Source organism: Canis lupus, chromosome 1, assembly GCF_048164855.1.
Source record: "Canis lupus baileyi chromosome 1, mCanLup2.hap1, whole genome shotgun sequence".
NCBI lineage: Eukaryota > Metazoa > Chordata > Mammalia > Carnivora > Canidae > Canis > Canis lupus.
In genome coordinates, this window is record NC_132838.1 from 78179345 (window position 1) to 78194549 (window position 15205).

The following is a 15205-nucleotide window of genomic DNA, read 5'->3' on the forward strand; positions in this document are numbered from 1 at the left end:
AAATGGAGAATTCAGGGTTATGTCACAAAAATATTTATTATATCAATATTACCCTTAACCCTTGCCATTACATTTTTTAACCTACTTCTCTCCTAAAGACAACAAGAATAGCTAGCATAAAAACATGAGCAAAACAAATGAAATCCTAATTTAATTTTAAGATACTTGAAAATTTTTCAGCCCACATAAATTCTTACAGTTCTCAGGGTTTCAGAGCCTGTTCTACCTAGTTCTAGTCCCAGTGACTAGTCATGCTGTCCATTGAGACCCATCTACTACAGCGATATCACTTTTGAAAACTTTTGATCCTCCCCCCAATAATTTGTGATCTCTACCTTTTTTAAAAATCCTTAGAACTCTCTATGCTGATGTTAACATGCTTAGCTTACTTTATGTCTCTTTAAATGCCGGCAAGCTGAGGTCAGGAACTATGCATGTCCCATTGCATGTTCCAACACATCTCTTCAATAAGAAGTGCCCAGTAAGTATTTGATGAAATGCTGTATCTTGGGAAGACCAATTAGCCTTTGTAGAAGCGGACAAGAAATTATTTTAAAATATTTCTGCAGGCCTTTTTATACTAATCTGGAGGCAGAAATAATTGGAAAATTTAAATGAATACTTGCTTCTTCAATTAGGATAGCCTTATGAACCGTTCTGAAATATGCCGTTTACTTCCTCTTTTCTGTATCGTTTCAACCAAAGTTCTCCGTTATCTTAAACTATTTCTTTGCTGCCTAGGATACATATTATGCTTCTTTCTAAGCAACAGCCCCATAAGCTTCCAATATTTTGCTATTTCACCATTAAAATAGATCTTTCCTATATTCCTTTCTTTAAACATTCTGATTTCTAATAGAGACAATGTCTTCTTTACCAAAAGTATATGGGGAAGTTAATGTGTCAACTAACTAGAGTATGATTCTTCACTGATACTATCCCCTATATAAACTATTTAAATCTTATCCCTTATAAAAGTTACTTAGACAAGCTAACCAAGTTAACCAGATCAAAATAGCAGAAGATTTAGACAAATGAAACTGTCCATGTACCTTAAAATCACACCAATTCAGGTACAAACATACATGGCCATACAAACTGTAAGCCACATAAGTCTTTGATAGCATTCACACAGAAAACAAACAAGAGTACCCACCTTGAGTTGTGCAGTGTACAACCTGCACAAAACCACATAAAACTACACAAGCTTTTCACCAAATAAACAGCTGCTCATTTTTCCCTGTTTGTTAAGAAGTCTTATGCACACTTTTTCTATTCCAATTCCTAATTTCTAGCTTATTTTAGTTCACCCTAGAGATAGATAAATGTTCATAAATACTAAATATTTGGCCAATTTGCATTTTTTTCTAAAAGAAAATTAATCCAGATAAGCCTACATTTGACATCACGTAGACAAAAAGTGTACAATTTTCCAACTCCAGGTGCTAAGGGTATAATGTGGATTGAAGATAGGTTTCCTAAGCTTCCTTTGAATGAAAATTCTGCGATTTAATTTATTTTTGCCAAAATCCCATCATTCTCGTGCAAGTGTATACAGGCTCCCAAAAATTTTGATCTCTGAGATTTCGAGGCCTTCTTTAGACCTTAGTGTCCTTCATTAGTATTTTCTAGACTAGCTACAACTAGGACATTTGAAATCCTATTAGTGAGGGTGTCAGCGGTGCACTTGGCCTTTAAGAGGAACTTAATATTCAGCCTGATGAATGTGAATTTGGGAGCTGAGGCCTCATTTCTTGCTCACCCAGGGTCGAAAACCTCTCACCACTACAGCTGTGCCCGGCCCATGTTTAAGTAGGCAAAAATTCCAACTGAAAGTCTGCCTTCTCCTATTTCTCTCCCACCTAGATTTAATTCTCTACAGCCTATCCGAGTTACAAATGAAAGTTTTAAATTCTAGGCACCGAAAGGTATTTGGACTACAGCACGCTCTTTTCCAATGCATTTCAACCAAGGAATCCCATTTAATTCCAACCCAGTGAAATAAAAAGCTACATTGATTAAAACTCTTGAGATTCAGATCAACTTTTAAGGAGGCGCTGAATCTTTTTAACATCTGCTTCCTTACCAGCAAAGGTAATACATCTTTAAATAATTTGTAAGTGTGTTAGAGCTGCCACAGAGTTATTGAGAGCTCTCCTTTGGTAAATAAGGGGCTGCAGGCTTCATATTTCAGACAGCTGTCATCCATTAAATATTTTAATATTGAGGGGAATTAACTTTCATATTGATGGCAATGAAGAAAAAACTTATCTTTGTAGCCAGGGCAGACGATGTCAGCGCATAACTTGTCATTTTACTAATTCAGCTGCTTCCATTTGATTTGGAATTAGAACTAGGACCTCAGAAACTAGAGCCATGGCATCCTCACACAAAGGCTGTTTCAAATTATGTGCAGCAAGTTTTTAAGCACATTAGCAACTAGAACAAGCTGTCCTCATGCTAACTGGCCTTGCTTTGTTCTTGATGGTGGAAAATCTCGCTTTAACTGCCCTCTAATTTGTTGCAGAACGCTACTGCACCAGCAGCTGCTCTGGCACAGGATTAAACACACAAGAAAACATTATTTTTCCACACAAATTATTAGCAGTGCCAAAAGCCACAAAATCCTTTTTTGAAAAAAAAAAATCTTTTCTTCTCATTCCCTTTCTTTTCCCTCCCCCATAAAACAGCCTGAAATGAATTATACCTCGGTGGGGTTCTTAAAGATACCCCCAACACACACTTGCAGTGTAAACATACAGAGAGGGTATTCCATTCTGTTTTTGATAAAACACAAAAGATTCAAAAATGGGGCAAGGGGAAACTTTCCACTGCACATATAATAAATATGTCAATGAATGAGGACTCCTGTTGGGTGGATACACAGGACTGTCGGGAAACCAACTTGCCTAGTACCACATACACTTGTTCAAAAACTACAGGAGGAAATACATAAAGTAAGCCTCCCTCTGTTCTAATCTCGGTCTGATTACAGCTATTTCTGTGCAGCAGTTAAACGTCTTGCCAAAAGGAAGAATTGGCTTGATTGCTGCTTCAGAGGAGAATTTATTAGATGTCTGCAAATAATTGTTGGGAAGACAATTGTGCCTGCCCTCATTGTCTTTCTCATTTGGTGGGCTTGCCACACTGCTGTTTTTTTTTTTAATTACATTTGTTAGGGAAGACCACAAGGACCTTTCAGGTCAACCCATACCTGTGTCCTGGGTCTGAGGAAGTCTTCAAACAATGCTTATTTTTAAATAAAGAAAAAAGAATCTGCCGTTAGCCCTTATTTCAGAGACCAGACCCACTGCCTTTTCCACTGTGAGAGGTAGGAACAGTGGTGGGGTCTAAGTGTCACAGAAGTATCTCCAGGAGACCCCTGCTGTCTCCTGATCATCCTTTTTGACTGGGACAGTCTGACATCTGCCTATCAATAATGAAGTTCATCACCTGATTTCAGCATCATGGGAAAAGGACTCAGTGGAGTGTGCAGCAAAGGCAGCCTACAAAGGAAGTGAGGTTGACCATTTGGCATTCAGCAAGTACCTACACACAGCTTGCTTCTTCATTGACTCCCAGTTCCCACTGCTCTCCTGGCAAACAGCAGGCCCTGGGACATTCCTGGACAAAGTTTTCTTCCTCTCACTATAAAAATTCTAGGAATAGAGTGATGTGCTGGTGAATACAAAGATTATTCTTCAAGATTCTTCAAGATTATGGAACTGAAAAATCAGCCTCCTAAAAATCTCCATGAGTATTAGCCACCATGAAAATTTCCTGATCCAGGTTCAAAGCTACTACTCTCTGGCCTTCACATTTTCCCAATGTGCCTCTCTCTTTAATTGTGCTGTCTTTTTGCATCCTTAATACTCACTCTCTTGATCAGTTATGTCGACTCTCAAAAATGGTTGGATGCAATGATTTGAAAAAGGCATGCATTCAAAGCTGCTTTTATTAAAAATTTCATTAAGGGATTTGCAACCTTCTCCTTTGCTTGCTGTTCCAGCTTCTCTCTGAGCTGCAAGTCAGAACAGTCCACTCAGAGGCATTCACTGAAAATTCATCACACATCATCCATCAGTGATTAAGCACACGGACTCTCTGGGATAGATGGAAATAAACAACCAAGAATTCTGAGCCACCTGTTTTGTGCCTTAAATTCACAAGGTCAGGTAGTGTCTGGAATTTAGGACCAAATCAAAGTCTGTAAAGTTTAAGTGACATAATTAAAGAGAAAATGAATCTATGTTTTATACAAATGCATTACCATTAGGATCTCTTTTCTGATATTTTAGCCAACAATGTAGACCATCTACAAAAGGAAGAAATTGGGATTTTTTTCAATTAATAAATGACTGTTTTAGTTCTATCTAGGTGTATGTATGTTGTTTCTGAGTTACTTCTAACACATGTATTAAATTCCAGTTCTGTTTTTTGCCTTGTTTGAATATATGCTCATAGAAGGCACTAACTGTGTTTTCCTTACATGTGTTTAGTTTACAGACGAGAGAGACAATATAAGATATTTGGTGCCAAGGAAAAGAAAGTCGATAATTCCTATTGACTTCTCCTTCCCTTATCTATGTACTTTCTCCTACTGCACCTTGTATATAATACCTAGCAAAATAGGACCAAACACCATAATACCAGCCATTTGTCCCCACCCTCCAGACACCATTTTACTATATGATTCTCAGTACCAAGCTATAGAGGTTGCTGGTCCCTAGAATTTGTTAGAGAAGCAAATTCTCAGACTCCACCCTAGACCTACTGAATTAGAATCTATAGTGCACAGCAATCTGTGCCTCCATGTGAGCCTCATGTTTGAGAATGACGCTCACACCAGTATGCCCTCCCACATACCCCACTGGCAGGGTCAGATGCTCTCACGCTTTCCCATAACATTGCCATGCCTTCTGCTGGCCTCTAGTTTCCTAGAGTTCCCCTTTGGGGCTCCCCACTCAGGCTAGTCCTTTGAAAGTGGACCCCATATTTCAAAAAGATCCCTTTCTCTGTTTTCCTCATATAAATCTTTATCTTTATAGTAACCTTTTCTGACCCTAGGGAGAAATTGCCTAGTCCAAATAAATAAATGTCTAATGGTGGAATTATGATCCTTGTAGCAAGCATATGGGGAGGACAAAATGTATAAGAGACTCCTTAGTACTTCCCAAATCATTTCATACAAATAATCACTAAATATGGCTATCTGGGAGGCTTCAAGAATTGTGCTAGATCTTAGTTTGCTGACTTTTGATGACCAGCCATTTACTTAAACCTCCCCATCAACAAAATGGGCCTCAAAATATCTTTCCTACGTGTATTTACGAGGATTAGTGACACTTTTCAAAAATGTTTCTAGTATTGTGCCTAGCAAGAAGAGATGCTCAATAAGTAGAAGATCCATTAGTATAATGGAATGAGGGTGACTTTGGGGTCAAGGTGACATGAGCTCTAGTCCCAGACATGTTGTGACTCCAGAGAAATTACACTGCCTCTCTGAGTCATAGTTTCTTCCTCTAAGTGGAAATACTGTTTCCACTATGCTAGCAATTGTGCAAGGATGTTTTGAAACTTAGATGAAATAACCCTATATAAATTGTGCAACACAAATAAAAATATGCTCATCTTCTTTTCCCCTGCTTATGAATATGGGATGGGGAGAAAAAGTGATGAAGGGTAAGAACCATATATGGAACAAAACTGACCTGCATTAATGATCTGGTTATATTTTACTAGTTTGTAGCCTTAGACAAGTTAGTTAATTATTATGAGTCCTGGCTTCCACATTTATTGTTCTTGAACAACTACCCCTTCTTTCAAGGTTGCTGTAAGGCCTCTAAATGCAGCGATGAATGTGGACAAAAAGATTAACATAGCAATTGGCTTAGAGCAGGCCCTCTATATAAGTGAGTTCTGTTATTATTATTATTGCCATTGTTGTTATTAAATGGTGGCTATTTCTTGACAGTCCAACAGTTGTAAATCCTTATTTGCTTTCTATTAGGTTTCCAATTGAGAGAACATTTTTTTGTCCTTTTAAAATGCACATAACTTTTACTAGCATTTTTTTTGGCCAGTCTGGGTTTGGAGGGTAGTCTTGTGGATTTGTTTAATATCAATCTGAAAAACAGATTCAACAAGCTAACAACCATGTTCTGACATATTTTCCAAGTTAATGCCACCTTGTCTGGCCTCAGGACACAGTCAGTCAGCTTTCCCTGGAGAGGTCCTTTTTTTTTTTTTTTTTTTACACAGTTCATCTTACACCATGCTTAACTGCTGCTGTAGTTAGAAGAACATTGTTTAGAGCTGTAGATTCTAAATTACCTGAGGGTAGTTTTGCACTCAGCTTTGCATTGGTGTCCACCATTACTGCTCAATAAATAATGCTGAATTGCACTGAATCTGGATAACACACAGCTGCTTTGTTCATTTTTTAGTTGATGGAGAGTTAGAAAATTAGATACCAAAAACACCACTTCTCCAGTACATGCTTCTAATACTCCTACAAGTCTAATACTATAGCTAAGACATGTATATATTGCTTACGTGTGCTGCACAGTCCTGGAGAACTGATCTCTATTTTTACTTTTTACCTATTTTATTGAGGTACAATTGAGATATGACATTATATTAGTTTCAAGTATATAACATAATGATTCGATAAATGTATTTACTGTGAAAAAGAGAATTGCAATAAGTCAACACTCATCACCACACATAGATACAAGTTGTTTTTTTTCTTGTGATGAGAACTTTTAAGATCTACCCTCTTAGCAACTTTCAAATATGCAATATGGTTTTATCAACTATAGTCACCTTGCCATACATTACATCACCAGGACTTATTTTATTTTATTTTTTTTAATTTAATTTATTTATGATAGTCACAGAGAGAGAGAGAGGCAGAGACATAGGCAGAGGGAGAAGCAGGCTCCATGCACCGGGAGCCCGATGTGGGATTCGATCCCAGGTCTCCAGGATCGCGCCCTGGGCCAAAGGCAGGCGCTAAACCGCTGCACCACCCAGGGATCCCCTCACCAGGACTTATTACCATATGACTGGAAGTTTGTACCTTTTGACTCCCTTCATCCACTTTGCCTACTCCCAGCCCCCACCTCTTCTTTAAAACTCATAATTTGCAGCAGACTTCTCAGTAGCTTCCTTTTACCCTTCATGACACATAGAGAAACTGAAGGTCTAAGATATTAAGCCACTTGCTCGTCTTTGCACCCACAAATTCTGGCACAACAGACTAAATTACTCCCTTTTGGCCTTTCTACCTTTCATTAATAAACTTTTATAGAAAGAAGGAAGGGAAGGAGAGAGGAAAATAATGGAGAATTCCATGAGCTCCAAATCACAGCCCTACCTTACTCCACCTCCAGTTCACCCATCCCAAATATACAAAACGATTCAATTCAACAAATATTTATTGAGTACCCACTATGTGCCAGATACTGTTCTAGGCACTGATTAGAACAGAACAGGTGCTGGTTCAAACCCGAATTCTCATACCTGCCAATCATCTTTCTTCACACCCAGAATATCCTGGGGTTTGTCATCTGACACTTCCAAGTCTTTGCCAACTTGTCTCAGGTCATGAATAATCCTTAGGAACTGGCTCTTTATTGTTCCTGTAGTTACCAGGTGATGATGCCAGTGCCAGCCATCTGGGATTTGGGTTAGTTTTTCGCTTTCGCTTTTGCTTTTTTTTTTTTCTTTTTTGTCCATGGATGTGTTCCTATAAGAGTCAGTGTGACTCCCAGTTCTTCCCTAAGGAATAATTTTTTTCACTCAGGACCCAGAATCAGACTTTCCAGGACTCTGAGTTTTTGTAACCAGGCTCCAGTCTCTAACCAGGACATTCAATTCTGCTGCCATATCCTCATTCAGTCAGCATACAGGCATTTTCCATCAACTCACTCATTCTAGTCTTGGTTCCCAGACTCCATGTCTCCAGTTGCTATGGAAGGTTGATAATGATTCAAGAATTAAAGTCTGAAATGAGAACAGCCCCAGAGACTGTTCTTCACAAATAGAATTTAAGTGAGGTGTCTAAAACTCTATTGTCTTCAGGAATCTGGCAGATAATGTAAATATATAAAGCCATCTATGTATAACACAGCAGACAGAGATGAAGTCTGTTTAAAATGGAGAAAGCAGGCAATTTCTAATTAAAAAAGAGAATCCTGGGCAAGCCACCAAGTCACAGCCTCTGCAGCTCTTCAGGGGTGGAATGGAGGCTTCTTGGGCTTGGTAGTCTCCATGCTTGGCATGTCACCTGCATTTGGTAGGTGCTTAAATCAATAAATGAGTGACAGAACAAAGAAGTGAGTGAACCAAGGAACCAACATGGAAGAACTGAAATGGAGACTTTAGATTGTTCTTCACAATATGACAGATGATAAACCTCACTCACCTGAGGTATTTTGTTCCCAAAACTGTGTCCACGAGACCTTTCCAAACTTACAATAATCCTCAAATTAGTCTGTCTAAAGGATTTCATTTTTTACTGGGACTTTATTATAGATAGACACACAGGTAATCAATGGATAGAAAACAAATATTAACGCTTTCCTTTAAAACAACTCAGAGAGTGTAATACATTTTAAAAATTCAATATCAACTCCTCTGCTATGGCAACAAATCAAATGAAGTGAAGAAAAAAGAAATAAATGAAAGCAGAAGAGGAAAATACATAAGGAACTAAAGTCATTTTATGGATGAAATTGTTTCAGTCCAAGTTGTCCTCCCACTTGCACAATTACTATGCTGATCCTTCAAGTGGCAATCCAGGAAAGAGGGCATTATTTTGTATTCCACAAGGACCTGTAAATTCAGTGTCTGGAGATGATGGTAAGTGATGCTAGGGCCAATCATCCAATCCTCCAGGGACAGGCCAAATTACTCACAAAAGCTGCCAGAATCCAATGTTCTCATGAACCTGTCCTATCCCTCAGCTGCACCACATCCTTTCTCTTCTTGCCCTGTTCTTACAGTCTTCTCTGCCTGCCTATCACCCCTGATCATGGGTTGCAGTGGACCAGGGTAACGACTCTTGAACAGTTTGACTTTCTCTTTGCTTACTACACATTTCCATGTTGATGGCACTGGATTCCCAGTAAGTTATCAGTGGCCTGATTCCAGGACTGTATTCATTTCCTATGGTTGCTATAAAAAAAAAAATAGCATAAACTTGGTGACCGACAATGCCAATAATGTATTCTGTAACGGTTCTGGAGGCCACAAGTCTATAATCAGTATCACTGGGCCAAAATTAAGATGTTGGTAAGGCCACACTCCCTTCAGAGGCTCGAAGGGAAGAATCCATTCCCTGTTTCTTCCATCCTCTGGTGACTGCTGGCATTCCTTGGCTTGTGACTACATTAGCCCAATCTCTGCCTCTGTAGTCACATTGCTTCCTCCTCTTCTGTCTATAAGATCTCCCTCTCCCTCTGTCTCTATAAGGAAACTTGTAATAGCATGTAGAGCCCATACAGATAGTCCTGGATAATCTTATCTCAATATCCTTAACTTAATCACACCTACAAAGATCTTCTTCCAAATTAGCTAAACATTTATAGTTTCTTAGGATTAGGAGGTAGAAATCCTGGCCGAGGCAGGGGAAGGGGGCACAGGCGTTCTTTTTTTTTTTTTTTTCAGCTATTACAAGGACTTTCTCCTATAATCCGATTCTGTTAACAGCTCCAACCCCAAACCAAGAGTTTTGGAAGAACTACCTGGAGAATTACCATGTTGTTCCATTTGAATGCCTATAGCTAAATGCCATAATCATCTTAGGTGGGAAAGTACATTAACCTAAGAAGTTTCCCAATTATAAAGGTCTGTCTTGTTTAATGGCTGCTGCTCCTTTGTCTGGCTTTTTCACAGATGATCAAATCAACAGCAGTCTGTATTCTTTTCCTCACTGCAACAGTCCATTATACTTTCCCCATTCCCCTCTTCCTCTTTGGTATTCAAACTGGGGGTAGTAGGGGACAAATGGGGATGATGAGAAACTAACAGTCTATGGACTCATTCCTAAATCTGGCATTGTTATCTCTCCTGAAATGAGTCTCTAACACTCCTAGCAGATCTCATTTATGTGCCTACCACCTCTTTCTATCCCAAGATTTAGACAGGACACAAGTCAGGCCCAGATGGAGTCATAGCCCTCTTAAGAGCATAAACATCTCTCAGCTATTCTAGAGATGAAAACAGTGGCTTCTCTACCTTCCATCCTGAGAAAGCTCTCTTGGGGAGACCCGTACCACGCTCATGTTTGTTCAGGTGGCTTGATATTCACCACAAGACATTCTTTCCCAAGCAGCCTCAAAAGACAACCTCCCGCTTCTGTAAAATATGTGGATTGAGTTTCTTTGAATGAAAAAGCATAGCGTATTCAACTCACTCAGAGGAACTCCTAAGCCTTCCACTGTGAGGAAAGTGTTACTCGAACCAGCCAAAGGATGCCACCCAAGCGTAACCAGGAAAGTGGTTTCCCACTTGAATCCAAATATGATTTGGGCTCTTTTGGGGATGGATTTATGTTTCTTTCAACTACAGCACTTGGGAGAGAAGAATCTTCATTTGCCAAGACACAAAGAACATGCTCTGTACCCTTTATCAGTTCTCATAAGAGTTTTCCAATTCTCCTCATGCTGTGCTGAGAAAGAAAACAAAAATTATCCATGGCTTTGTACAAATCTGTTGCTTTTGGGAAATGGGAAATGTTCTTTTCTGGGCAGTATGAAAATCAGTCTCTGACTAAAACAGAGGAAAATTAAACTGATATGTTTTTCTAATCCTAAGGTTTTAAGAAAACAAAGACATTCATGCTGCAGAAATTGTTAAATCTGTTCAACATCCAAAAATAGCCTTGGAAAAGCCTAGGACCCTTTACAGATGTTCTGGGACCCATACTTTAAAGAGTTTGCTAATGAAGGACTAAAATGCCCAAATCCTTTAAGTAATAGGATGGAGTTTTTTTTACATAGAGAATGCCTCTTGGAGGGAGGGGGAGAAGTAGTTTCAGGCCAAGACTACATTGGAGATGAGGCCAGCAAGCTATAAATGACGCTGAGCATGGATATGGCTAGTTGTCTGCTACAGAAGCCCCATCATCAAAAGAACAAAGCTTGTCCCCTTTGAATTGAGGGAACAACTGTTCTTTCTGCTGGTTCCACATTTGTTTCTGTACTATGACTATCAAAACAAGTAATCAATAAGCCCAGAAGTACTTATTGTTAGGTCATTTGAGGAGCTATCAGGAAAAAAATATCCTGGTTTTCAAGTGTAGATCAGAGCACAAAACTTTTTCTTTGCTCTTGGCTCTGACAGGACTGGAGCTCTGGTTTCTTGGCTGATGGCTGTAATTTTGACCTCAGCTAAGCCTCTTTCAAAAGATGTCTTTATTGTTTTCAGAGCACCCACTTCCCTTATATTTGAAAAATGTGTGCATGTGTGAATATGTATGTATTTTACTTCAGTTCTTTTCCTTTTGGAATATTGAACTAAGGGAAAAGAGGTGATCATGTGATATTCAGTGGAAGTTTGCTAACATTTTTTATTTCTAAATCTCCTGATACTTAACGATTGGCACAGAACACTCTGTAGCACTCCACACACATCATAATCATCTCCCACTTAGGACCTCAACTTCCTCCAATGCTTTCTCTTTAATGTTAAAAAAAATGTAATTCATGATTCAGTTCAGATACTACATCTCCTGGGAAGACTTCCTAATCCTAGCTCCCACTGATTGACACAGGGTGGGGTAGATATCTTTCCTCTGTGCCACCATGGAAATCTCTGCACTGCTCTAACATCAAATTTACTGACCTATATTGTAATTGTATATGCATTAGTTTAACTTCCCCATTAAACAGCATCATATCCCCAGTGCCTGGCAAAAAATTGCTAATCAATAAATGCTCCTTAAACTGCACTATATTTAAAGTATTTTTCCTTTACCATTCATAAGAATTTATGGACCCCAAAAACTTAAAGATGACTTATCTACATCAGTAACATGTCTTTGAAGTCCAATTTGTAAAATAATTTTTCTTTTCCTAGACTAGGCCTGAGCTATGGGAAAAGAAGTGTTTCATCTTCAGTTATAGATAGAGCTATTTCTATAGCTAAGATGACCTGAATGTTGATTTCTACACACTGTGCCTCTGGCACTTCTGAAAGAAACATTGTTCTTAAAACGATTGAAGGGATTTAGGGTTTCACTGAACCATGATGTAGGCTGCCTGGGCTGAACTGCTGAATCTGTTCGCCTGCTACCAGAATCCAGTCTCCAGAATAAAGCAACATTAAAAGAAAATTAACCTTCATAATTGCTTCCCCAACAGATTTTGTTGTCCACATGGGATTACACACAGCATGACCAAGTTTCCCATAACCTTAACCAATGGTCCTGAACTCCCCATCCTGGGCTGATGAGCACAAGTCAAGAATCCAAATCCCTTTTCTCCTAAGGGCTAATCCTTTTCAATGAGATGTTCACAGACCTATGTTATTAATGTAGATTTAAAGAAAAGGGGAGAAAAAAGAAACAATCACATTCTCAAGAAATTCAAGGTTGCATGACTGGAAAGGAAACTCAAGATTGTCACGCTTAAATGTTCATAACTGAAGGTCCTGCCGGGTGTAGAATGTGTGCACATCACTTATTCCAATGGACATCTTAGATAAAGGAGATCATCTGGCTTTATATTTAATAAAATGATCTTTCAGGGTACTAAAGATAAGACATGAGAAGCTATCATTGAGCTTTCAAAAGCCTACAATGGCCTGATTTTAAATCAAATGAAAAATCTCATTTCAGATCAAATTGGTAAAAATCTGGAGATAGGCCAGGAAAAAAAAAAGTAGCAAAACTCAAACTTATGAGCAGGAGTAATTAACCATGAAGTTGAGGTCCAGAAAGAACATTGAAAAGTCATTTGCCTCTGCCTCCAGCCTCCAACCGAAATCCCTTTAACTACTCTAAGGTGAATGTATATACCAGTGGCTCCTAGACATGAACCATAGAACTATAAGTGTCAGAGCTCAGAATTATTCAAAGAAGTCCAAGAATCCACATGATTAGCAAATGCTGGCTGGGACTGACTAAGCAATATGTCTTCCCAAACACAAAATTTCACTGATTGACTGCATTTAAAGTTTATTTATTTATTTATTTATTTAATCTATTCCCACTGTGGGGCTCAAACTTACAATCCCAAGATCAAGAGTCTCATGCTCTCTCCACTGGGCCAGCCAGGTGCCCCCAACTGTATTAGATACTGATTTCAAGGTGTTACTGATTTCAAAGCAGTTTTTCTTTTTCAAATGGTTTCTCAAACAACAGACTCGATAAGCCTCATTATACTCAGGGGACAATGATACGTGAATATTTTGAAAAGTTAACTTTTTATAAAAGAATAACATCCATACATGTGAATTTTTATGTTAAAATATTAGAAACTACTGTAAATTACACATTTGTTATAAATAATACAGAACATGTTTGCATATTCTGCACATTCACTTTATTCCAGGGCTTCTTAGTCTTTATAGGCAGAAAAGTCTTCAAAAAGTCTAATTTAAATTCTTCCTGTGAAACTTTTACCTGAGCTTAATTTATTATTCCTTTCTGAAGTTACAGGATGATTACTATAGTTCATCATACAACTATTGTAATAGATAATATAATATAAAATAATACCCTCTACTTAAGATACCTCTACTTGAGGCTGAATAACACAAATCCTCCTGCACTGAGTTATATCTCAATATTTATCTTGGTATTCTCTAGAATAATAGTGTCCAATAGAACTTTCTGCAATGATAGAAATGTTTTATACTTGTGTTGTCTGGTACAGTAGCAACTAACCATATGTGATCACTGAGCATCTAAAATGAGCCAGTGATCACAGAACAAAAAAAAAAAAAAAAAGTAATCCTATAATTTGCAAAAGATCCTGAATAGCCAAAAGCAATCTTGAAAAAGAAAAACAAAGCTGAAGGTATCACAACCCTAGATTTCAAAATATACTACAAAGCTGTAGTAATCAAAGCAGTATGATACTGGCCCAAAAAGACACATTCATCAAAGGAACAGAATACAGAGTCCAGAAATTAACCCATGTTTACATGTTCAATTAATCTATGGCAAAGGAAGCAGTAATAATAATACACAATGGGGAAAAGAGTCTCTTCAACAAATGCTGCTGGGAAAACTGGACAGCTACATGCAAAAGAATGAAACTGGACCACTTTCTTACATCAAATACAAAAATAAACTCAAAATGGATTAAAGATTCAGATGTGAGTCCTGAAATTATAAAATTCCTAGAAGAAAGCATAGGCAGTAATTTCTTTGACATAGGCCATAGAAACATTTTTCTTTCTATGTATATCTCCTCTGGCAAGGAAAACGAAAGGAAAATTAAACTATTGGGACTACATCAAAATAAAAAGGTTTTGCACAGTGAAGGAAACCATCAACAAAACAAAAAAGCAACCTACAGAATGGGAGAAGATATTTGGAAAAATGATATATCTGATAAGGGGTTAATATCCAAAATATATAGAGAACTCCCAAAAATAATCTGATTAAAACAGGCAGAAGGCCTGAATAGACATTTTTCCAAAGAACACATACTGATGGCCAACAGACACATGAAAAGATGTTCAGCATCACTAGCCATCAGGGGAATACAAATCAAAACCACAATGAGCTATTACCTCACATCTGTTAGAATGGCTAAAATCAAAAGGACAAGAAATAACAAGTGTTGGTGAGGATGTGGAGAAAATGGAACCCTCAAGCACTGTTGGTAGGAATGTAAACTAGCACAGCTACTGTGGAAAACATTATGGAGGTTCTTCAAAAAATAAAAAATAAAAATACCATATGATCCAGTAATTGCACTACTGAGTAGCTGCCCAAAGAAAATGAAAACATTAATTTAAAAAGATATATGCACCCCTATATTTATTTTCAGTATGATTTACAATAGCCAACATATGGAAGCAACCCAAGTGTCCATCCATAAATGAGTGGATAAAGAAAATGTGAATATTACTCAAGGATGAAAACAATGAAATGTTACATTTGCAACAACGCGGATGGATTTAAGGGATATAATGATAAATAAGTCAGAGAAATACAAATACCATTTGATTTCACTCATATGTGGAA

General features: G+C 38.0%; 1 long non-coding RNA gene across 1 annotated transcript in view; it reads right to left on the reverse strand.

Moving 5' to 3' along the window:
• Positions 1–7955, reverse strand: part of LOC140620295 (uncharacterized) — a 275011-nt gene extending 267056 nt beyond the window's left edge. Inside the window, exon 1 of the long non-coding RNA XR_012020090.1 lies at positions 7525–7955. This is a non-coding gene — a long non-coding RNA (uncharacterized lncRNA). The remainder of the gene's footprint in view (positions 1–7524) is intronic.
• Between the last annotated feature and the right edge of the window lie 7250 nt (positions 7956–15205).